This window comes from Schistocerca serialis, chromosome 7 (genome assembly GCF_023864345.2).
Source record: "Schistocerca serialis cubense isolate TAMUIC-IGC-003099 chromosome 7, iqSchSeri2.2, whole genome shotgun sequence".
Classification (NCBI taxonomy): domain Eukaryota; kingdom Metazoa; phylum Arthropoda; class Insecta; order Orthoptera; family Acrididae; genus Schistocerca; species Schistocerca serialis.
The window spans coordinates 237,200,099-237,212,178 of NC_064644.1; positions in this window are offsets into that span (position 1 = coordinate 237,200,099).

Sequence of the window (12,080 nt, forward strand, 5' to 3'; positions counted from 1 at the left end):
GTCCGGAAACGCTTAATTTCCATGTTAGAGCTCATTTTAGTTTCGTCAGTGTGTACTGTACTTCCTCGATTCACCGCCAGTTGGCCCAATTGAAAAAAGGTTATGTTGACTTCGGTGCTTGTGTTGACATGCGACTCATTGCTCTACAGTACTAGCATCAGGTACATCAGTACGTAGCATCAACAGGTTAGTGTTCATCACGAACGTGGTTTTGCAGTCAGTGCAATGTTTTCAGATGAGGAGTTGGCGGATGACCATTTGATGTATGGATTAGCACGGGGCAATAACCGTGGCGCGGTACGTTTGTATCGAGACAGATTTCCAGAACGAAGGTGTCCCGACAGGAAGAAGTTCGAAGCAATTGATCGGCGTCTTAGGGAGCACGGAACATTCCAGCCTATGACTCGCAACTTGAGAAGACCTAGAACGACGAAGACACCTGCAATGGACGAGGCAATTCTTCGTGCAGTTGACGATAACCCTAATGTCAGCGTCATGAGAAGTTGCTGCTGTATAAGGTAACGTTGACCACGTCACTGTATGGAGAGTGCTACGGGAGAACCAGTAGTTTCCGTACCCTGCACAGCGTGTGCAGGAACTATCAGCAGCTGATTGGCCTCCACGGGTACACTTCTACGAATGGTTCATCCACAATATGTCAATCCTCATTTCAGTGCAAATGTTCTCTTTACGGATGAGGCTTCATTCTAATGTGATCAGATTGTAAATTTTCACAATCAACATGTGTGGGCTGACGAGAATCCGCACGCAATTGTGCAATCACGTCATCAACACAGATTTTATGTGAACGTTTGGGCAGGCATTGTTGGTGACGTCTTGATTGGGCTCCATGTTCTTCCACCTACGCTCAATGGAGCACTTTATTATTTCACGCGGGATACTCTACCTGTGCTGCTAGAACATGTGCCTTTACAAGTACGACACAACAGTGTTTCATGCACGATGGAGCTCCTGCACATTTCAGTCGAAGGGTTCGTACGCTTCTCAACAAGAGATTCGGTGACCGATGGATTGGTAGAGGCGGGCCAATTCCATGGCCTCCACGCTCTCCTGACCTCAACCCTCTTGACTTTCCTCTATGGGGGCATTTGAAACTCTTGTCTACGCAACCCCGGTACCAAATGTAGAGACTCTTTGTGCTCGTATTGTGGACGGCAGTGATACAATACGCCATTCTGCAGGGCTGCATCTGCGCATCAAGGATTCCATGCGACGGAGGGTTGATGCATGTATCCTCGATAACGGAGGACGTTTTGAACATTTCCTGTAACAAATTGTTTGAAGTCTCGCTGGTACGTTCTGTTGCTGTGCGTTTACATTCCATGATAAATGTGATTTGAGGAGAAGTAATAAAATGAGCTCTAACATGGAAAGTAAGCGTTTCCGGACGCATGTCCACATAACATATTTTCTTTCTTTGTGTGTGAGGAATGTTTCCTGAAAGTTTGGCCGTACCTTTTTGTAACACCCTGTATACTCAGTTACCTTGAGATTTGCCTACAAGTATAAAGGCGCACTTTAATGCAAAGGAGCACTTTAATGCGTTGTGCGTCACGGAAAAGTCTACTATCGAAATTTCAGAGGAGCACTTTCCGACCAGAGTCGGAAAAAGTCTTACTTCCTCAAACAAATAACTCGTAATAACCACAACGAGAAATTCGAGAAATTAAATAAGGAAGCTTACCAAGTATCATTCTCCCCTCTCAACATCCGCGAACAGGTGGAGGGGGAATCATTTATTCGTAGCAAAATTTCCCTCCACCACACATCATTAAGTGGCATGCAGAGTATGATGCAGAAGTGGACCTGTAGGGACGTATTTGTGGCGACTGTGGAGCAGTAGAGTGAACATCCATCTTGTTGTGAAGAACAACGCGACCAGTGAACGGCTCCACATCATCATGTTATGCGCAGGAGGTAATTAAACCAGGGAAGTTCCTCTACGTGCCGACCAGAGTGAAAGTGATGTGATGCGGAGATGGAATCGGTTCCAGTTGACATGTAGTGTTGGGGATTAACAATTAAAAGGCCTTTCACGTTCGACGGATCACAATATGACAGATATCTACGAGTTTTGAGTCAAAGGAAACGAGTAGTGAATGCTTCACAGCGGAATTCGGTGATCGAAGTGGCTATAGAACGCCATGTACGGCGATAAACTGTTAGGAAACAATTGCTTGATACAAATATCCATTCCCAAAGACCATGGCGAGCACCACCGGAACACTATAGACCCCGTGTTTTGTTTGGACATTGCCCGATAGTATCAAACGGGCCCTACACGGTCTCTCACACGTTCAACAGGGTGGTGATGGAATGATGTTATGGAGTAGCATTACATGGAGCCAGCGTACACCTCTCTTGGTTTTTGAGGGCAATCTTACTGCTTTATAATACAGCGACTGTATACTTCAACTGATAGAGGAACCATATCGCTAACATTTTGGTGACAGTGTCATCTTGGTGGATGATAATTCGATTGCCCACCTTGTTTTTGTTGTGAATATCTTTCTTAAACTTTTCTGGATCACCAGAACGGAGTGGCTCATCTGTTCTCCGAACATGAGCCCTATCTAACATGCTTGGGATCGGTCAAAACTAGCTGTTGGACTTCTAAAACTCTGCAGGCCTTATGCACAATCGCTATCGAAGAGTGGGGTAATATGAACGAGTGCTGGAACGATGATCGCATTGATGGTAAAACAGGACGGCTTCAAACCTACATTTGCAAGTGGACGTTACACCACATATCATGTTGCTAAGGAGAGCTGTGAAAGACGCTTCCCCCCACCCCACGCCCCATCCCCACCCCATGGAAAACATGCGATTTTGTCGTTACGCATTTTTTTACTTACTTTCTATTTTTTTATTCGTTGATCTAGGTTCACTACAAATGAACGTATACACATGCCTCACAGCCTACTTTTGTTTTCTGTTCTATGAATTTCGAAGTAAAGGAGTGATTCAAACCTACTGTTGATGTTTAAAAACATGTACCAAAATATAATCCTCGGGACAAGAAGAAGTTCCGTAAAAGCTAAGCTCTTTATGTCTACGCCCGATACGTGGGAAACAGGAAAGACAGAAAATAAACGATCAGAAAGCTTTAAAATATGGTGTCATTGGAGACAACACTCGTTCCTATGATTTGTTGACTTGAAAAAAGCATACGACAACGTAAAGTGGTAGAAGGTATTCAAAATTCTAAGGAAAATAGGCGTAATTTGTAGGTCGAGAAGTGTAATGTACAACGTGTAAAGGAGACAAAAGAGAATAAGAGTGGTAGACCTAGAACATAGTGCTCGGACTAAAAAGGGTATAAAGCAGGTATATAAATTTTTACCCCTAGTGTGTAGTGTACATAGCACAGAAAAAATGAAAGAAATAAGAGAAAGGTTGAAGGATGGAATTAAAATTTAAGGCGAAATTATACCAATGATAAGATTCCCTGATGACATTGCTGTCAACAGTGAAACCGAAGAAGAATTACAGGATCTGCTGAATGGAATAAACAGTCTAATGAGCACAGAATATGGACTGAAAGTAAATCGAAGAAAGACCAAAGTAATGCGAAACACAAGAAATGAGAAAAGCGAGAAACATAACATCAAGATTGGTGGTCTGAAAGTTAAATGAATTTAAGGAATTCTGTTACCTAGAGAGTAAAATGATCAATGACGGACGGAGCAAGGAGGACATGAAAAGTAGACTAGCACTAGCAAAACGGGCATTCCTGGCCGGGAAAAGGTTGCTAGAATCAAACATAAGCCTTAATTTGAAAGAGAAATTTCTGGGACGTACGTTTGGAGCACACTATTATATGGTAGGACGACAAGGACTGTGAGAAAACAGGAACAGAAGAGGACCGAAGCATTCGAGGTGTGACGCTACAGACAAATGTTGAAAAGTGGGTGGACTATCAGTCCAGGTAAGTCAGGTAAGGAAAGACAACGTTCTGCGCTGAATATGAGAAGAAGGGAATATACGGGAAACTGTGACAAGAAGAAGCGACAAGACGATAGGAATTATGTTAAGAGATTAGGGAATAACTGCAATGGTACTAGAGGGAGATGTGGAGGTAGACACAATTAAAATACATCCAGAAAAGAATTCAGGACGCTTTTTGCAAGTGCTACTCTAGCACGTAACGTGTATCCGCAGGACATGTGGCCTGTAATTGGAGAAGTGTCATGATGATCTCTCCATTGGCAAAAGATTCCGGAATAGTCCCCCATTCGGATCTCCAGGAGGGGACTGCCAAGGGGGAGGTTACCATGAGAAAAAGATTGAATAATCAACGAAAGGATAACGTTCTACGAGACGGGGCGTGGAATGTCAGAAGCTTGAACGTGGTAGGGAAACTATAAAATCTGAAAACGGAAATGCAAAGGCTCAATCTAGATATAGTAGGGGTTAGTGAAGTGAAGTGGAAGGAAGACAAGGATTTCTGGTCAGATGAGTATCGGGTAATATCAACAGCAGCAGAAAATGGTATAACAGGTGTAGGATTCGTTATGAATAGGAAGGTAGGGCAGAGGGTGTGTTACTGTGAACAGTTCAGTGACCAGGTTGTTCTAATCAGAATCGACAGCAGACCAACTCCGACAACGATAGTTCAGGTATACATGCCGACGTCGCAAGCTTAAGATGAACAGATAGAGAAAGTGTATGAGGATATTGAAAGGGTAATGCAGTATGTAAAGGGGGACGAAAATCTAATAGTCATGGGTGACTGGAGTGCAGTTGTAGGGGAAGGAGTAGAAGAAAAGGTTACAGGAGAATATGGGCTTGGGACAAGGAATGAAAAAGGAGAAAGACTAATAGAGTTCTGTAACAAGTTTCAGCTAGTAATAGCGAATACCCTGTTCAAGGATCACAAGAGGAGGAGGTATACTTGGAAAAGGCCGGGAGATACGGGAGAATTTCAATTCTATTACATCATGGTCAGACGGAGATTCCGAAATCAGATACTGGATTGTAAGGCGTACCCAGGAGCAGATATAGTCTCAGATCACAATATAGTAGTGATGAAGAGTAGGCTGAAGTTCAAGACATTAGTCAGGAAGAATCAATACGCAAACTAGTGGGATACGGAAGTACTAAGTAATGACGAGATACTTTTGAAGTTCTCTAACGCTATAGATTCAGCAATAAGGAATAGCGCAGTAGGCAGTACAGTTGAAGAGGAATGGACATCTCTAAAAAGGGCAATCACAGAAGTTGGGTAGGAAAAGAAAGGTACAAAGAAGGTAGCCGCGAAGAAACCATGGGTAACAGAAGAAATACTTCAGTTGATTGATGAAAGGAGGAAGTACAAACATGTTCCGGGAAAATCAGGAATACAGAAATACAAGTCGCTGAAGAATGAATTAAATAGGAAGTGCAGGGAAGCTAATACGAAATGGCTGCAGGAAAAATGTGAAGACATCGAAAAAGATATGATTGTCGGAAGGACAGACTCAGCATACAGGAGAGTCATAACAACCTTTGGTGACATTAAAAGCAACGGTAGTAACGTTAAGAGCGCAACTGGAATTCCACTGTTAAATGCAGAGGAGAGAGCAGACAGGTGGGAAGAATACATTGAAAGCCTCTATGAGGGTGAAGATTTGTCTGATGTGATAGGAGAAGAAACAGGAGTCGATTTAGAAGAGATAGGGGATCCAGTATTAGAATCGGAATTTAAAAGAGCTTTGGAGGACTTACGGTCAAATAAAGCAGAAGGGATAGGTAACATTCCATCAGAATATCTAAAATCATCGGGGGAAGTGGCAACAAAACGACTATTCACTTTGGTGTGTAGAATATATGAGTCTGGCGATATACCATCTGACTTTCGGAAAAGCATCATCCACACAATTCCGAAGACTGTAAGAACTGACAAGTGCGAGAACTATCATACAATCAGCTTAACAGCTCATGCATCGAAGCTGCTTACAAGAATAATATACAGAAGAATGGAAAAGAAAATTGAGAATGCGCTAGGTGACGATCTGCTCGGCTTTAGGAAAAGTAAAGGGACGAGAGAGGCAATTCTGACGTTACGGCTAATAATGGAAGCAAGGCTAAAGAAAAATCAGAACACTTTCTTAGGATTTGTCGACCTGGAAAAAGCTTTCGATAATATAAAATGGTGCAAGCTGTTCGAGATTCTGAAAAAAGTAGGGGTAAGCTATAGGGAGAGACGGGTCATATACAATATGTAGAACAACCAAGAGGGAATAATAAGAGTGGACGATCAGGAACGAAGTGCTCGTATTAAGAAGGGTGTACGACAAGGCTGGTAGCCTTTCGCCCCTACTCTTCAATCTGTACATCGAGGAAGCAATGATGAAAATAAAAGAAAGGTTCAGGAGTGGAATTAAAATACAAGGTGAAAGGATATCAATGATACGATTCGCTGATGACATTGCTATCCTGAGTGAAAGTGAAGAAGAATTAAATGATCTGCTGAACGGAATGAACAGTCTAATGAGTACACAGTATGGTTTGAGAGGAAATCGGAGGAAGACGAAGGTAATGAGAAGTAGTAGAAATAAGAACAGCGAGAAACTTAACATCAGGATAGATGGTCACGAAGTCAATGTAGTTAAGGAATTCTGCCACCTAGGCAGTAAAATAACCAATGACGGGCGGAGCAAGGAGGACATCAAAAGCAGACGCGCTATGGCAAAAATGTCATTTCTGGCCAAGAGAAGTCTACTAATATCAAATACCGGCCTTAATTTGAGGAAGAAATTTCTGAGGATGTGCGTCTGGAGTACAGCAGTGTATGGTAGTGAAACATGGACTGTGGGAAAACCGGAACAGAAGAGTATCGAAGCATTTGAGATGTGGTGCTATAGACGAATGTTGAAAATTAGGTGGACTGATGAGGTAAGGAATGAGGAGGCGCTATGCAGAATCGGAAAGGAATATGTGGAAAATACTGATAAGGAGAATGGACAGGATGATAGGACATCTGCTAAGTCATGAGGGAATGACTTCCATGGTACTAGAGGGTGCTGTAGACGGCAAAAACTGTAGAGGAAAACAGAGATTGGAATACGTCAAGCATGAGGACGTAGGTTGCAAGTGCTACTCTGAGATGAAGAGGTTAGCGCAGGAAAGGAATTCGTGGCTGGACGCATCAAACCAGTCAGTAGACCGATGACCAAAAAGAAAAAAACTCTAGAAGAACATGCTGGTACAGGTGAGGAATTCGTGGTGGGCCGCATCAAACCAGTCGGAGGACTGATGACGCTAAAAAATCTGTGTTACTGGTAGTGAAAGGTGTGTATCGGCATGTGATTGTGATCGAGGGAGAGCTACAGCAATCCCCAAGCAGGATGGTCACCGTGTGTCCTACTAGCGAGACGCAGGTGGGAAGAAACGCGTGTGCAGTGCTATTGTCCCAGAGCAAGGCAGAGGATCAGCCATGCCGAAAGGATAGAAGCAAAGCCATACTTCCACTGAGCGGGTATACATTGGTTGTACTCGGTATAGTAGTGGAAAGTTGTTATAAGCAAGGTAAACTGACGGGAGAGAGGCGCTTGGAGCTGAAACTGGGTGGGTTGTTAGTCAATGAAATCTTGTGTTGTATTACGGATTCACATACGATTTGTCAGGTACAACAATGGTAGTGTGCAACAGATAGCGTTAACGCTTGTAGCAAGCTGTAAGATTTGCCACTGATGCCTTTATAGTCCGATAGTTCATGGATGGATGTCTAGATATTCGTCTAAGACTGTGAGAACTAATCACGTGTCTTCTGTACCCAACACCGCTGCACAAATGACGTGACATATCCGGCATGCCCGCATCTCGTGGTCGTGCGGTAGCGTTCTCGCTTCCCACGCCCGGGTTCCCGGGTTCGATTCCCGGCGGGGTCAGGGATTTTCTCTACCTCGTGATGGCTGGGTGTTGTGTGATGTCCTTAGGTTAGTTAGGTTTAAGTAGTTCTAAGTTCTAGGGGACTGATGACCTAAGATGTTAAGTCCCATAGTGCTCAGAGCCATTTGAACCATATCCGTCATGTGAGGAAATCTCCCGAAGTAACTATCCTGACAGGCCGTGATCTGACACCCGTGTCTCTGTGGCATTGTGCCTGCTTACTCTATACTTCTGATTACGGGCATCCCTTACAGTTGGAACACGTATAGCGTACTATGCCATCTGATGATGTATGATGTTGAAACCATTATCAGTACGTCTACCGTTCTCTAAGTGTTGTATTCCGATATCGAATCAAAATCGCCATCGTGTGGCAAAGCGTTGCTTTATCTGATAGCATTTGTAAAGTGGTTCACTCGAATGTTGTCAATTTGTCTTGCGACCAACAACTATTTCATTGTTGATGTCCAACACAAACGTTATCGTCCCCGACTCCAGTGTGTATAATTTTGTTACGTTTACTCCCGTTCGCTATGAATAGTGAACGTAATCGTTATCCGGAGTGTGCTACAAAGTCTGTGATCATTAGCATTTGATTACACCAACGGGAATGGGTGGAGACTTGCATCGTTGTCTATGTTTGTTGACCAACGAAATTGCCGGTTGACGTAATCTAGCCATGCACATTCACTAGTGCCCTTAGATTAAATGAAAGGTCACCTGCCATTCATGGCTGAGATACTCCACGCCGATACGGAAACGACATCGTGCCTCCGTATACAATGGCCCCTTCTCTAGCGGATATGTTAAGAGTTGTGTCGTCCTTGTATTTGTTGAATGTAGGTGAGTGTAGTGGATGCGTGTGTAGTGTAGCGACATGCTTGTGCTGTGAGATGATTATCATGAGGAAAGGGCCACTCCTCGCGAACAGTACCAAGTCATGTCGGCCTTACCTTCTCCAACAGATGCGCGCGTCACCACCTGCAGTGTCACATGCCCTCACTTCATAGTTATGACGCTGCTGAGAATTTAGGAGTTGAGTCCAGGACAATGGTGCAAAGACTGCTGACCAGGAACTGTATGACACCATCTCCTCCTCGTGGCGGTCGAATGTTGGCAATGAAATTATCACACACCACAAAGTTCTGAACGCCCGTACCTCCGAATTGAAAACCACTGCTGTGACATATATTTGCGACTTTGACAGGGGGTGCTGGTTCTAATACTGTTACACCAAAAATCAATTTGTAAGTACTCGTAAGTAAATGAGCGTTACTAACGCAGAGAAATGTCTTGCCTAATAGAAATATGGCGGACAATACCGTCGACAGGAATGGGCAGACAAGCAGAACTTCTGTGCTCTAAGACTATAAATCCCCATCTTGGAAACACAGAGACCGATCTTAGTGGACTTAGAACTCAGAGATTTTTTTCTTTTTTTTTCTTTTATTTCACTGCCACTCCAGATGGCAACCTGCTCTCGACACATGTTACTGGCACAACTTCGAAGCTACATCCAACATCCAAATCTCGTACCAACTCTCTTAAGAGACGATGCAGCCCGAAACTTGTGTTAAGGTGAGAGCTGAGCAACTGCTCGTGAATGTCGGCCCAGGCTGGGCTATTCTTCATTGCCGGCAACGGAGCTCTCCTCCGACGTAAGGAGGCAGGGCGGTTGTCATCTGGGCTCAGCCGGCGCGTGGTTTCTTGCGGGAAGCGTGCCTTGCTCGTGCGCGGCCCTTAAACTCCCCCCCCCCCCCCCCCCCCCCCCCCGCCCACGTGGGGCCTTCCCGGCTGGCTGGACTGCCGTTCCTCACGCGCAATTTATTTGATAACCGTCCTGAGGGCTGATAATGAAACACCACGGGCGGCGCTCCCCCACACCCACTCACCTAACTATTATTTGTCTTCTTGCTGTAGCGGAACTGATGAGGTGGCGTCGAAATGTCCCTCTTGTTATAACCAGGTCTGTAAAGAGCATTTTGTATACTTTCTTTTATATTCTTTCTCATAACTTTTGTGGGCACAGGAAAACAAATTTACGGATGATAAATTCCTCTCACAGAAGTTATCCCTCCGACCTATACTCTCTCTGATGAAAGTGAATTTACCAGCGTCAAAATACACGACTTCTGTCTCTTTTCCAAAGGATTTTAGTGAATCAATTCCATCAATTAAGTGCCGTCATGTAACGTCTGCAATATATTCCTTCACTGCTGCTATCTCTTACTTGTACGAGTGTCATTCTGAAAGTGCTGCACACTCCGCATGCCTCACCGTTACGATACCATGACAAAGTTGGAATTCATGTCACTTGTGAACGAGACTGTAGGCGCGACGATTGTGCGTTTTTTTTCCTGGCTCGCATGGCTGTGTAGTGAGCAGTTGAATTTTAAATTGAAAGCTGAAACTGAGTGAGGTCGGATTACAGATAGTCATCAGCGTTCTTACATCGAAGTCAAATCCCTACGTGAAAAATACCCGATGGAATTTACTTCCCTTTGAGAGATGTGTGTGGAATCTCTACACAGTATCACAGTGATCTGCTCGTGTCATAAAGGTCGAGTAAGCAATGAGGACAGTTCAAGAAGTGAGAGGCCACATACTGCAATAGACTCCACCCCTCAGGTTACTGGTAATAACATTTTGACAGAAGATCCACGAAAAACATGTGAGGAAATTGAATTTCTTTTTTGGTCGTCAGTCTACTGACTGGTTTGATGCGGCCCGCCACGAATTCCTTTCCTGTGCTAACCTCTTCATCTCAGAGTAGCACTTGCAACTTACGTCCTCAATTATTTGCTTGACTTATTCCAATTTCTGTCTTCCTCTACAGTTTTTGCCCTCTGCAGCTCCCTCTAGTACCACGGAAGTCATTCCCTGATGTCTTAGCAGATGCCCTATAATCCTGTCCCTTCTCCTTATCAGTGTTTTCCACATATTCCTTCCCTCTCCGATTCTGCATAGAACCTCCTCATTCCTTACCTTATCAGTCTACCTAATTTTCAACATTCGTCTATAGCACCACATCTCAAATGCTTCGATTCTCTTCTGTTCCGGTTTTCCCACAGTCCATGTTTCACTACCATACACTGTTGTACTCCAGACGTACATCCTCAGAAATTTCTTCCTCAAATTAAGACCGGTATTTGATATTAGTAGACTTCTCTTGGCCAGCAATGCCTTTTTTGCCATAGCGAGTCTGCTTTTGATGTCCTCCTTACTCTGTCCGTCATTGGTTGTTTTACTGCCTAGGTAGCAGAATTCCTTAACTTCATTGACTTCGTGACCATCTATCCTGATGTTAAGTTTCTCGCTGTTATCATTTCTACTACTTCTCATTACCTTCGTCTTTCTCCGATGTACGCTCAAACCATGCTGTGTACTCATTAGACTATTCGTTCAGTCCAGCAGATCATTTAATAATTCTTCACTTTCACTCAGGATAGCAATGTCATCAGCGAATCGTATCATTGATATCCCTTCACCTTGTATTTTAATTCCATTCCTGAACCATTCTTTTATTTCCGTCATTGCTTCCTCGATGTACAGGTTGAAGAGTAGGGGCGAAAGGCTACAGCCTCGTCTTACACCCTTCTAAATACGAGCACTTTGTTCTTGATCGTCCACTCTTATTATTACTACCTCTTGGTTGTTCTACATATTGTATATGACCCGTCTCTCCCTATAGCTTACCCCTAATTTTTTCAGAATCTCGAACAGCTTGCACCATTTTATATTGTCGAACACTTTTTCCAGGTCGACAAATCCTGTTTTTCTTTAGCCTTGCTTCCATTATTAACCGTAACGTCAGAATTGCCTCTCTCGTCCCTTTACTTTTCCTAGTGCCAAACTGATCGTCACCTAGCGCATTCTCATTTTCTTTTCCATTCTTCTCTATATAATATTCTTGTAAGCAGCTTAGATGCATGAGCTGTTAAGCTGATTGTGCGACAATTCTCGCACTTGTCAGCTCTTCCGTCTTCGGAATTGTGTGGATGATGCTTTTTCGAAAGTCAGATGGTATATCGCCAGACTCATATATGCTACACACCAAAGTGAATAGTCGTTTTGTTGCCACTTCCCCCAATGATTTTAGATATTCTGATGGAACGTTATCTATCCCTTCTGCCTTAATTGAACGTAAGTCCTCCAAAGCTCTTTTAAATTCCGATTCTAATCCTGGA